Consider the following 14,223-nt stretch of genomic DNA (forward strand, 5'->3'; position numbering starts at 1 on the left):
TCATAATCTAAATTAATTCTATTAGCTTATTATCATGCCCAGAAACTGGATTGTGAGTGAGGGCAAGGAATTCAATAAATCTCCAAATCATAGTCTTGGAAAGGAGATCTGTTAATAGGTTTCCTTGTAATGGTCATCTGAGTGTAGTAAATTACTCCAAAAAATGACAGCTTTATCCCAGATTCAGGAAGTGCCTAAGTAGGGGGTTAATGAGGAGTGGGTTCTACTCTGCCTCTCTCTGTTGTGCCTTCTCTCCATAGACAAACCCTAGACCATAATCCTGCAGTGAAATTCAGACAGACTGACCCAATGCCACGCTGATGGCACGCTGATGTTCCTCTTCTAAAATCATAATATTGGCCTGTTAATCAATAAATGCATGCTAAAAGCAACAGCAACAACAACAGCAACAGAAAAAAAAAAAAAAAACAAAAATCCCCAAATACTCTTCTGAAATGCTTCCATTGGTTTATAAGTTTTAAGCTTTATTTTTATATTTCTCTGGTTTTTACAGTGAGAAAAAATTGGAAGATTTTTCTAAGAAATGGAACCAAAGATGTCATTCTGATGTAATGGGTGGTTTCAAAAAGTTGAGATGCAAGAAAAAACTCTCGAATGATCTTAAATATAGAATGGCTATTGTCATTGCTATATCAAATGTAAGCATTCAAATAGTAAATTATAAGCCAGAGAAAGAGGAATGGAATTTTTTGAACATCCCATTAAAATTTTTGTTCTGTCTCCAGTGAAAATTTAATTACTTCACTGTTATTATATTTTCCTTTTTGCAGATAAAAATATATTTTTCATGGAGCTTCTTTTTGGTGCTTTTTTAATGCCTCATTCAAGGAGGTGTTGTTAAGGTGATTATTGGTTCTTGCTCCCCAACTACCTAAATTGCTCTGATTTAATCAGAAAATAGATTATGCCGGTTTTGGCTGGCATGGAATTAGGTAAAAGCCATTATTTTTACTCTTTTTAGTATATGACCTAGTTTGAATATTGATTTTTCAGAGATGGACAAATGCCACAGGAAAAAACCTTTTTATAGAGAGGATTCAAGGAGCTCTATGGATGATGTTCAGGCAGATAATCTCTGTTTGAGTAACATTTTCCCTGAAGTGTGGGTTGGTTCAGGAAAGTATTTGCTTTCCTGATAAGAAGCCTTTGGACATTTTCCCAGGTCGTGGAACTAATTCATATAATACACTTGTATACTGTTACAATCTAATTTTGAGATCTTAACCCACTTTTCAAAAAATGTTGTGCTTTAACTTTCCACTCCTTAGCCTGCAGGTGAGATTAATTTCATTATCCTTTCTGCTGTGGCAGATCCTATAGGACCTCTCATCTCCAGGGTGTTTTTTTTAATAGAAAAAGTATTTGAAAATATTGTTTGTAATAAACAAACACATAGAGAACAAACAGCGTGATTTGAAGCATAATCTTCAGGTGCTTTTTAAAAAACCCAAAACCAAATGAATCTCAAATATAATATTTTGCTTATTTACATTGGAAACAGCTTTAGGTAGATGAGGTTTGCCAGTGATGTACATATGAGAAAATATTATTTCTCTGCATATGGATCCTGTTCTACTAAACAATAAATACAACTGCAAGGATCAGAACAGCAGCTTTATATATACACAGAAGAAATAATAGGCTCACCAGCATTAATATGCTTGTGCTTATCCAATTTTCCTGCTGAAGAAGAAAATAAAGGAGGAAAAAAGTCTTCTACCTAGAGAGAATTAATACAGAATTTATTGCATAAGCACATACTCAGTTGCCTCTTGACGGCTAGCCATAAACCAGAGTTCCTTTCTTTGTCTTCTTCCTGAGTTATAGGTTAACAAATCATGATTTTGGCCTGCAGACTGCATGCTATCTGCTTTCACTGTTGCCTTACTCTTCATGCTCTCTGCTGTTTCAGTGGTCCATGCTTAAAAAAAATACTCTCCTCTGTTATTTTTCTCCAGGATGCCTCAAAAATAGTTCTAATACAAATTGTCTTGCAAAATCAAATTTACATACATAATTTATACCAGAAATACAGAGAAAAAATTGTTTTCACAGTTAGTGAAAAAAAACAATAAAGAGTGATTGTGAAATGACGATGTGAATTCCTGGGTTGCATCATGAATTTCAAACCAGCATGGCAAAAATAAGGAAAGGACACATTTAAATCACTTTATGTGACTCCTTCATCTTTACAGAGAAATAGATATTAAACAGGAAAATAGAGGCATTCAGGTTATATACAAAGAAATTTAAAAAGAAAATTATTATGACAAAAATGAAAGCCAGAAAGTAAATTCTGAAATTAATTTTGTGTCACTCCTCCATTTCTTTCAAGCTTACACTCATCACGTATTTTCTTGTGACTGACCTTATATTTGGGCAGTAAAATAAGTGCTGTAAGATCAGGTCTGAATTTATTTAGGCCACAAATTTCAAATTCAGCCTATCCTGACATTTTTGTTTCTTTCCATTTCAAAGAATGGATCTTGAGAACTGACTGCTTGAATCAGAAATTTCTTAATTTGGCTGTCAGAACAAAAATTACTTTTATTCAAGCTACAGAGGTTTAATAAAACTCTACTTTAAGCCTCACATTTACCTCAGTTAGTGTGCTTGAGGAGCATGGTTGCACTTAGTGCCATTAGGGAGAAGGGGATACAGATAAAAAATTTTCTCCTCTCCTCTAAGGCCAGTTAGGGTGAAGTCAGCTCATGTAAAACTCAGCTGTTTGGGCTGATTTTTAATTTTTTTTTTCTTCCTGGATCATACGATTTAATAAATCAGCTGTAAAAACTTGCATATTCCTTTTCCCTTTTGTTGAACCTCAATTGCTTCTGACATGCATTTGATAAACACAGCACAAAGTGTTGACATATTGTAAACCAGATCAGGGCCAGTTGATACAATGAGCATTCCCTGCATTGTGAATTCCAGTTGCGTGGAGCAACCACTTTAGGGGTTGAGAGGTTATTTCTCACTGTCCAAATGATGGATGGAAGATATCAAACAGCTGAAGTGCCTTTGTACAATGACTCAAGTAGCAGAGCATGACAAATAAATGAGTATTTTATATTTAATAATCTCTCCATTAAAAAAAAAAAAAGAAAAAAAAAAGACCAACAACTTAAACAATCAAAAACAAAACAAAGCAAAAAAAAAACAAAAAAAAACAAAAAAAAAAACCCAAAAAAACAAAACAAAAAAAAAAAAAAAACAAAAAAAAAAAAAAAAAAAAAAAAACAAACCCAAAAGAATTGTAGCTTTGATATTTAGGGAGGTAGAAGCCATAACAGCTTAATTTTTTTGGATAGTATTTCTAGCATAGCTTAATGACTTAATTAAAGTTATCTGTCACTGTGGGGATGCAATTGTTTAAAAACATCCAGACTGATTTGAATTGACAGGTTTTATTATGGTTAGAAATTGAAATAAATGGTTGCAATACTCCGAACGTAAAAGTAGTGACAGGTAGTGGGGAAAAGGTGGTGAGTGAAGAAGACCAAAAAAATAAAAAAGTATGGAAACAAGTGGTCCATCAAGAAAGTCAAACAGAACAGAAAACTGAAGCCAAGAACCAGACAATGGTAGCAAGGACAACTGAGAGAATGAGCCCAAACCATGAGATTTGTTGTTTGGTTGTTTATGATTATTTACTGGTGAAAACAGAGTGAGTTATTTTACTAAAATCTGTTAGTTTAGGATTTAGCCCACAGACTAGAGACAGCTGCGTCCTAAATTGAGACAAGCTGTAGAGCAAAAGGGTAAGTATGAGGGCTGGTAACAGGGAAATTAAGGCCAATTGTTTATAGGCACAGGATAAAAAAATCAACAGCACAGTAACAGGAAGCAATGTCCCTTTTCTTTATCTGCTCATTTTTATGGATCCATGTTCTAATAGCTGTGTATTTCTCAGGCAGCCTTCAGGCAGGCAAAAAGCAGAGCAAAGTTACTCAGACAGGTAGGGATGGGAAAAGCAAGGCTTTATGCTTCCCTGGTTTCTTGGTGAACAGGCTGTCTGTGAATATTCCAGGTATAAGGAAAATTTTGGGTAAATTAAATGCAAGCTGTTTTCCTTTCAGCACCTTTGTCCTGAGCACTGCAGCTGACCTGGGACAGTGCCCATGGCTGTGTGATCACAGGAGGTTTGGTTGTGGCCCTTCAGCTCTGGCAGGAAGGGAAGAGGCAAAGGCAGGCACTGAGCTCAGCCAGGCACACAGGATGCACCACCTCGGCTGCTTATTGCTGCAGCCAACCCCTTCTCCCGGTCATTTTGATGCCTTGTGAAGGCTGACCTAGAACAGAGGCTGGATGGAGCTAAAGAATAAAGTAGGGATTTATTAGAAGGCCTCAATGGATCCACCTTGGGCAGCACAAGAACACAAGAGCCCAGCCAGGGCTACAACCCAGGTGAACTCAAAATGGTCACAAAATGCATGACCAGTCATGAGGTCTCTCACTTTAATAAGTTCTGGTCTATTTGCATATTGGAGTTAATTGTCCAATTACAGCTTTAGCCCATGAAGTCCCGTCCTTCTTGTTTTTCTCTCTTCAGTCCACCATTGTTTATGCTCTTGAGCTTGAGATTTGGATCATTTGTCCTTGCTCCCCAGCTAGAGAAGGAATTGTTTTGTCTGCCTACTCTGTAAAGAGAGTTCACAATCCCCTAATATGAAGCTCAGTACTGCACACTAAAGCAGCACAGAATCTGAAAAATATAAAAGCTAAAACCTGAGACATCAATTTTATTAAGCCACAATGTTAGTGGTAATATCAAAGGGATTAAAATAAAATCCTGTGGGACAGTTGTACATTTTTACTGATGCTGCTGTGAAACACTCAGCCAGGACTTCATCTTACAGTTAAAATTTTATGTGACTGCTGTCAGTGAAAGCACTAATGAAAACACCATCATTGCTGAAGTTTCATTGAGGGATGTACTTGAATCTTGTTTCTTTTGCCCCAAATGCTAATAATAACAAAATGTCACAACACAATTGACAAATATATATATTATAAAAAGGCAGCAGGAAGTGGGCTCAGAAATAAATTGCAATGTGATTAAAAAAAAATTAGAAAAACCTCTCCACCCAACTGCTTCAGAAGAGAGGAAAAACACGTGTTTGAAGATCTATGTAAGAATGTCTTGGCAAGTAAGGAAAAGTTTGAGATCCTTTTTTTTCCCTGCATGGAAAAAGAAGGAGTATTTTTGGGCAGGGCTATGCCTATTTTCTGAGGATACAGCAAGAAAGCAGAATGAAGTGGACAGGAACAGTCAAGGAAGCACTCAGTGAAAAGGAAGGGTGCTGTTTATTTCACAAGAAATTTCACAAGAAAAAAAGCCTTGAAAAACTTTGTGAAATGGGTATGGCCAGGGCAGTACATGTAAGTTCAGTTCTTGATATTTCCTTTAAAAATAACTTTACATTGTGCTTCTGCTGCAGGTAACACAACAGATATTACTCTCCTAGAAAATGCTGCCCAAATCATTTAATGTTGCCCCGACCAATAAAATAATATTGCATAGGGTTTTTCAAAGGGGCTTCCTGAAGAGGGCAGAAGAGAAAGTTACATTTTGTTTCAACATGGTGGAAAAATTGCAGATGCATGACAGTAAACTGGAACCGGATTTTGGCCAGAAATTCTCAGAAACCATAAGACAGAAATTATTCCCTTCTCATGGAAAAAAAAAAAAAAAAAAAAGAAAAAAAAAAAAAAAAAGAAAAAAGAGCACTTGTATCCTACTGTGAGCCAGTATAAAGGGATTAATTAGCACCCTAAGAAGGTGGCAATAGTTAGTGTCATCCTACCCAAAGGCCACAGGGGATGCACAGATACTTCACACTCTTGTTTGAGACACCAGCTTTTCTTGAGCGAAGTAATAGAGCGGCTGTGCAAGCAAAAAAGACAAAAAATATGGCTTGAAAAAGCCCCAAGAAACCACCCCACTCCCTCAAGACCCCAAACACATTTTACATTTGACCCTGGAGCCGGGAGAGGCAGCAGACGCAGCGCCAGAGTGTTCCTGGAGAAAGGGAAGATGCATGACACAGAAGGAATGTGGAAACTTGAAAATAGACTTGGCAGCAAGTGAATAGCTGAAACTGGTGACCAAGTGATGGATGGGTAATATGAAGTGACAATGAACAGAGAAAATTATTTCCCTGTGGAGCAGGCCTTTTTGGGCCTGTATCTATTGCCTGTAATTTATTTTTTAATGTGATTCTGCAGTTAATCATTTAGTCCTGAGGCATCTGCATCAATTTGTGAGGCCTTTTCATGCACGTGTAGGGTTTTCCATGTAGATTTCATGGACCTTTCATGGGGTTTCTTTCTTCTCCTGGTGTTTACACCACATTAAGGGCTAAGTCTTTCATATTACACAGAGGTGGACAAAGAATGTCTTGCAGATTTCAGCTTCTGTTTTCTTAAAGTAGCACATTCTTACAAACTAAACCCACAGCCTATACGCTAAAAACTTTTTGAAAAAAGGTTGGTTATTTATTCTATGAACTGTATAACCAGATGAAGACAGGAGAGTCTAGAAAGAAAAAGTTTTCTAATCAGGCTTTGTTTCCCTAAATATTTTGAAGTGCAAATTTATCGTTAAAATACAGAATTTATGAAAACTGTGCTTGTACTTTAATTCCCTACCAGAATTTGCTCCAAAATAAGTTTTACTGGAAACAGATGACAATATCTTTCAGAGGACATAATCTTTGAATGTAGTTTTCAGTGTGATAATTCATTCCAAATCATTGACTCTGTGTTAGAAGAACTGTGTTTTCAAAAGTAAAACTGCCTGGGCATAAAACTGCACACTGAATTCTGCAGGAAACAACCATTTTTGTGGAAGGCACAGAGAATCTGCATCGTGGCCAGTTCAGTGAGGAGCAGCACTCCAAAGGAAGGTGCTGGGTATCTGCATGCATAGAAACACATTTTAATCTGGTGTCATCTGTTTCCATTAAAACTTATTTTGGAGCAAATGCTGTAATTTAGAAACAAATGAAGAGATGTTATTAGTCTCTTGGATGCAATAATTCATTTATCTCTCATATAAATGAAATTTAATATTAGCTTGGTAAATTAGAAATATGCTAAACACATAAAATATCTGTCTTTGCTAGGCCTTTTGAAACACATGAAGGGTAGAACTGAAATTATAGTAGCTGCCAAAAAAAAAAAAAAAAAAAAAAAAACAAAACAAAAAAAAAAAAAAAAACAAAAAAACAACAACAAAAAAAAACAACCCAAAAAAACTTTAGTGCAGCCTTTCAGCAATTATGTCATTCCCAGAGAAAGGAATATAATGTATTAGATACTCTTGGGTGGCATTGTTGAGAAATGCTGACTTTTCAATGGTGATGGTGGTGCACATAGAGATGTAGTGGAGTACAATTAGAAATGCTGTGCAGAATTAAAGGAGAGGGAAAAGCTGACAGGCAGGACATCCTGGACACTGAATTTGTTACCCTGAGGAGCTACACAGTTATGCCTGAACATTTGTTGTGCCCCTTCTTGCATTTTTTATGCATTTAGTTGTAATCTCTTGGCGTCAAGTACTGCAATTTATGAGGTGGACCATGATGTTAATTCCAACTCAAGACTTGTTACTAATTCTGCTGCAAGAGGTGATGGTGTTACCAGTGCAGACCCCAGGGGTACAGGCTCATTTCAGTGATGCTGAGTGCAGGTTACCTGCTGCAGCAGACGTGGCCTACCTGCAAACACCCAGTAGCTACAGCTTCACTGAGACTCTGGCAGTGGAAGAGCTCCAGCTCCTGCCCCAAAGGAGGGGTGGGGATGGGCTGCTGCTGTTAGCTAGACAGGGTCCCCACTGTGCCCCTGAGCCAGCCATGCTCTGGTCTCACTGACAACAAAACTTCTCATGGAATAGATGGATTCAACTCATAGCTGGGAGTCCTAGATTGCAAGATAATATGTGTACTCTATTTGCCATCTGTTAGAGGTGTGGCAGTTATCTTCTGTAAATTAGGCAATTTTCTTTTTCTCTTCCACAAGCCAACCCTCCCTCTGGGGGGACATCTGCTGTTCATGGGCCAGTGAGTGTCACTGCATGGCTGATAAAATTCTGTCATCCCATTGTGAGATGCTCTGCCCAGAGGGAGGAGCCAAGCATTCCTAACTGGATATAATCTGAGATTTTGGGACACCAGGGCAGCCTTTTCCCCACTGCATTCCCAGAGGAGCAGCTTTCTTCTTCACTGGATTCCCAGAGGAAGTCCAGGCCCAGCTGCACCACTACCGGACCTTCAGAGGAAAACTCCACCCTTGTACAGGATCCCTGCTCCAACAGAACCACAGCTGGCACTGCAGGAGGGCTGCAGCCACCATTTAATAGGACTGCTGCCACCACCCTGACCCACAGGGTGTCAGCTCCTGTTCTGACTCTGGCAGTGGTTTTTTGCTGATATTTGTACTATTACATTTGTATTTTTTAGTTTTCCTAGTAAATAACTGTTATTCCTATTCCCATATCTTTTCCTGAGAGCCTTTTAATTTCAAAATTATAATAATTTGGAGGGAAGGGCTTTGCATTTTCCATTTCAGGGGAGGCTTATGCCTTCCTTAGCAGACATCTGTCTTTTCAAACCAAGACACTGGGTCAGTGGCATCTTTGTCAAAAAGATAAATCCATTTTTTTTCTAGTTCCTAACTTAGTGGATTTATTGCGTGATCTTACATCCAGTTCTCACATTGAACTTGTACAGACGTGATGATTAAATCTGTCTTTCTCCCCCATCATATTCATGCACTCATTTGGAACTCATAACTCCAAGGTTTGAGAATATGTATACAAAACTCTACATACAGTGCTTCAGAAATCATCAGGATCAGCCATACACTTGGGCCAACAAGGGACAGAAGTGGAAAGAAATCTTTTGGCTCTTTATCCATGAGATCATTGCAGCTTATCCTCATGATTGTTGGTTTAACACTGCTAATGAAAACTAGTTTCTATGCATGTATGAGAAACAGGAAGAAAAATAAAAGTCCACACAAGCTTTGTGAATCCAAAGTATGTTTTTCTTTTCCTTAGGCTTTACTACTGTAGCTGTTCTTTTGCACTAGAACTCTTATCCATGCTGATTTGTGGCCTTACAAATTGGGCATCACAGATTCTCTGACCACAAAGATGCTGATGACACACGTTTCTGATTGCAAGCACTATTAGTCTTGACTTTGAAAGGCCAGATAATAGAACTATAATATTCTTTCTTGTCTATATAACAGAGGCATAGTTTATTACATTATCTATTCCTGTTACTATCAATTTTTGTCAGTATAAACAAAATAAAAATTTAATATACTTATTATCTGCAAGACACTTAAGGATTGTCAAAATGTTTGCTCTTCCAAAGAGTATTTCCAGACACCATTTCTAGATCCTAACATAAGTGTTGGGCAACTTATAATTGCTGTTATTAAAAAAAAAAGCCCATGCATTAATGTGACAATTCTGATATATTGCAAACAAGCATCATTTTTTGCATAGGTCAGTGACAAAAAATCAGATTAGGATGTAGATGGAGCCCTGGTTTTGAGCTCAAACTTTTATCTCCCCTTGAGAGAGGGAGAGGTTATTACTCAGAAGCAGAGCTTGTAACAACATCAAGTTTTGTATGTCACAGGATTTTAGTTAATTTGAAGTCATGAGGAAAAAATGTGTGTTCAGTTTTCCTGGCTTTCCCCAAAGTACTACAGAGAGCAGCAGGTGCTGCATGTAACATGCACAAAATCAGTCATATGGCAGAAGCCAGGCAGCAGATTGCAGACTCGAGGAACACAGCGATCAGGACCTGTTTCTCTCCGTTTGTCAGCCAGAGTAGAAGGGCATAAAGAATTCTAGCACTGATTTTTCAGCTTTAATCTTTTCAAAAGCCAGGTCAAAAGTATACCATCTCCATGATTATGGTGCTTCTCATGTCCTAGGTGCTGGCACAGGCCTGTGGTCTCCCTTCTTGGCCTGTGCAGCCTCAGCCATGCTGGTTACCAGCCCCACTGCACCCTGTGCTGTGATTGAAGCTTCACTGCTATTTTCCCCCTAAAGGGATGTTCACTCTGGCATACATTTAAAGGCATCCTACCCTGCATTTTTGTTTTGCAATCTACTCATTAATGGGTCTTTTTCTGATTAGGATTTATGAAGGGCTTGCAGAAAATTAACAACCCTTTAAAGAAGGGCTATGGACAGATATTTATCATGATTCTACTGACTCTGATGTGGTCATCAAAGAGCAATATGAACCAAATTATTCTTCCACAAAGTTTTTGTTTTTCTTTCCAAGTATCTGAAGAAATTAAAGTCTGGAGTATGGAAAATGTAAAGAAATACTATGTATTTCTTTAACCAGAAAAGTAATTCAGACACCTGCTGGACTTCACATGGAAAGCGCAAAGGTCAAGCCATTGCTCACAAAAGACCTCTATTCAAAAGAGTTTGGCTTCAGTACCAAAAAAGCTTAATACAATTCAGGCTAAAGTTGTTTTTAAACTGGATCATTTGAGTAATCCAATTTGCAGCACAGCCATACAAACAGTTGTATTGGTTGGATCACCTGGAAGAGTGTGATATGAAAATTGGAAAAAGCATCCTGAGGTGGGAAAGCAAGGGATTTACATTGATTCAGCCTCCAAAGCCAGCATGAAACAATAAACAGAGACTATTAAGTGGATTTCTACTTACTTAAAATGAGCAAGAGAGACAGGCAAATTCCAACTAGGTGAGCAAGAGTTCCAATAATCTCTTAGAAGGAAGTGCTCAGTTCCCAAACTCTAAAATGGATTACATCTCAGGCTTTTGGAAATTACTCTTGATCAGATATGTCCATACTGGATGAATTTGTTAAAGGACTATCCTGTAACTCCTGTTCAGTGCACCTTCCACACACGGAGGGGATTACTGACTTAAGATCAATGCTTAAATGAACAAATATTCGAAGAGAATAAAATAGTAGCTAAGATACCGATAGTAAAAAAAAATTGCTTTGCAAAGAAAGTAGTGTAATACAAATTGTCTTAGGCATTCAACAGAGCACAGGCTATGACATCACCAGTAGAGCTGTGAACCTACAAGAATCAATTGGAATCATTCCGTTTGCATGAATTCCCTTGTAGAAGAACACAAAGGAAATGGTAGAGGGAAAACTGTAACAGAATATGAAAACAGTCAAGGAAATTGGAATCTATGTGACCTAAACATGAAAAATAACATGGAAAACTAATTTTTTATCTTGATAGAGAATAAGGGCAATTGTTTACATGGGGTTTTGTGTACCACAAGTGGGTTTTGGCTTTTTTTTTCCTAGATGAAACATATTGAAGAACCTCAGGTTTCCTGCAAATATAACTTGTAATTTCTGCTGTGGACACATGTAGTGTTTTCCATGGATACCCAAGCAAATCAAGTCAGTAGGGCAGAAGCCACAGGGCACCACACTGTGGATCCCAAAGCAGTATCAGGTTGTCCCAAAATAGTAACATCACATGAGACCAAAGGTCTTCCTGAATTAATAAATGATGACTCTTGTTATTTTAGAAACTGTGTCTTCTGTATACCACTCCGTGTTTGAACGCTGCCGTAATAATTTCTGGATTGCTTTCCCTTATAAAACACTACTTCATGATATAAATATATGTATGAATAATAAGAATAAAGGAAATCCACTAAAATATCAAGACCTGAGAACTGAAATAAAATTTTGGCATCCTAAACAAACCATATAATAGTCAACCTATATTATACATTTCATAGAATATTACTGTGATTCTTCAAAAAAAAAACAAAAAACCAAAAAACCCCAAAAAAACTCACTTAAGCTTTTTCACTTCTTTAAGAGCTAGAACTTGCATTCAGGTGAATAAGTAATTGCAAAATTATTCTTTTCCAGGTTTAACAGTACAGGGAATAGAAAGAAAAAATCTCCAGAGATCTGACAAAGGAGATATGAGAGAAATATAAATAAAAAAAGAAATGAAACAGATCATTTTATAGTGTTAATGGTGTGTAGCTATGAAATCTTTGCTTGAATCACCAGAACTACAACACATTTTTCCTTCTTAGTCCCTGGTGCAATATTTAAAAACGTTTTACTGGTATGAATGTGAGTCAGTAGTTTCTGTGAAGTCTTGAGTACTGTTATAAAAACAGCTGAGTGTTCTTTCTTGGCACCTGAGGAGTTTCAAGCTGAATTTTTTTAGAAAAAGAAAAAAGTTTAGGAAAACAAACAAATGAATCTCCTGCATTAAACTCATTTCACCCTGACAGACACAGCTGGTTGAGATTGCACTTGCTCAGGGTCCTATTCGAGGTCTGTGTGTGGAAGGTGATGTGTCCTCTGCTCTGCTCTCTAGTTCCCAGAGTCTATAGGCTCACTGATGTCAGTAGGAAGATGTTCAGTGATTTAAGTGAGTTTTGGAAAATATCCTATATTTCTGATCTTTTTTATGCAGAAGAAAATCGTAACTCTTAGTTCCAGCCAAAGATAACAGGAGGGTGAATGAATATGTGGCAAATTACGTGAACTAAATATTTTATAATATGGACTGGGATCAAAAATTGTATTAATTATTTAAAATATGTTCAGTTCATTTATCAAGGTCAAGTCACAGACAGTCCTAAAGGTGAAAATAAGCAAATTTATGAAGTCACGTATCTCAGAAATGGCTGTTATTTGCCTTACTGTATCTCTTTGGTCCACGGCCTTTGTGAACAGCCTGCGACACTTCTGATACACTTTGTCAGCATGGAATGTTTACTGGCAAGTAAAAAAGGGAAATACTTGGTGGTGGTGCTGGAGAAGCAAAACTGTTCAAAGATAGCTGTGCCATGATAGTGAACAGCCTGTTCACTACTGCAATCCCACAATCCCTGATTGCACTGTGGGGCAAGTCCAGTGCACTCCACACACAAATGTAACTCAGAACATGTGCAAACCAAACCGGCTAGAACTGCATTGACTGGCATTTTGTACTTCTGTGGCAGATTTTTCTGGCTGTGTGAGAACAGATGCTCTCTGGTCCAGCAGACAGCTCCCTGGTTAATCCTTCAAAATATTTTGAACAAATCTAAACCAGCAGAATGGATTTATATTGTATCAGTTCTTTGTGGCATGTGGCCACAGAGTTTTGGAACTGATAGAGCCTCAAACCCAAAGTCTTTCTGAACCCTATCCCAGGTAAACATGAAAATAATTTTTGTTCCATAGTACCAGATACTACCATGCTGAATGGTTTACAAATGGAACATATGTGGCCTCTGCAATATGAACACATAGAATTTTATTTTAAAACAGGATCAAATTATTGCACAACAACAACAACAACAACAAAAAAAAAAAAAATTAGACTTTGTGTTTTTCTTTTCCTTTTTTTTTCCTATTCAGGTGACTTGGGAGCAGTGCTAACTTCATGCTTGTTGGCTTTAACTCTATGCTGATATTCATTCATTCAGGCACATTGCATACATCTATCTTTCATGGGAAAAATTCCAGAGGGATGTAGCACTATCTCTCCCTGTTCTTTTCCTCAACCTTGAATACTTGCCCCAGGGACAGAAACTACCCAGAAACCAACCAAACCCAAGTCCTAATCCAATGGGATGCTGCTCCTACTATTCTGCTTGTTCCCAAATGCAGACTACTCCCTGTTTTTAAAAAGTGGTGTCATGATAGGGGAACACATAGAAACTGTGGCACTCACTACAACTCTCACTCTTCTTCTGAGTGAGCATAACTGACTTAGGTTTTCAATCTAAATGTATCCTGAACTAATAATGTATTATTATGGTTATGTTATACAACTGGGAGCATCAGGAAACATGATTATTTTTTCTTTTTTGCCTTCCATAAATTCACTTTACTCAACTATGATGGGGTTCGTGAGTCTTTTAAAGGGAATGCATTGATAAGATAAATCTGTGTATGAGACAAACAAGTCAAACATAGAATGACACATAATAAAAGCATCAAGTCTGTTGTTTATATCCTAAGTTAATCATATTTTAGCAGCATCTGAGAATCTCAGAAGACAAAGATAAGTTAATGAACACCAAGGGACAAATGAAGACTTCTGTGACAAAAGTAATGCTAGTTCTTTGATTAAGGATGCTTGGTTTCTTACCAGAACAAAAAAAGCACAGATTTTTTCCTCAAATATTTTTTTTCTTAACCTCCAATTCAC

This window comes from Vidua chalybeata, chromosome 5, assembly GCF_026979565.1.
Source record: "Vidua chalybeata isolate OUT-0048 chromosome 5, bVidCha1 merged haplotype, whole genome shotgun sequence".
In the NCBI taxonomy this organism is placed as follows: Eukaryota; Metazoa; Chordata; class Aves; order Passeriformes; family Viduidae; genus Vidua; species Vidua chalybeata.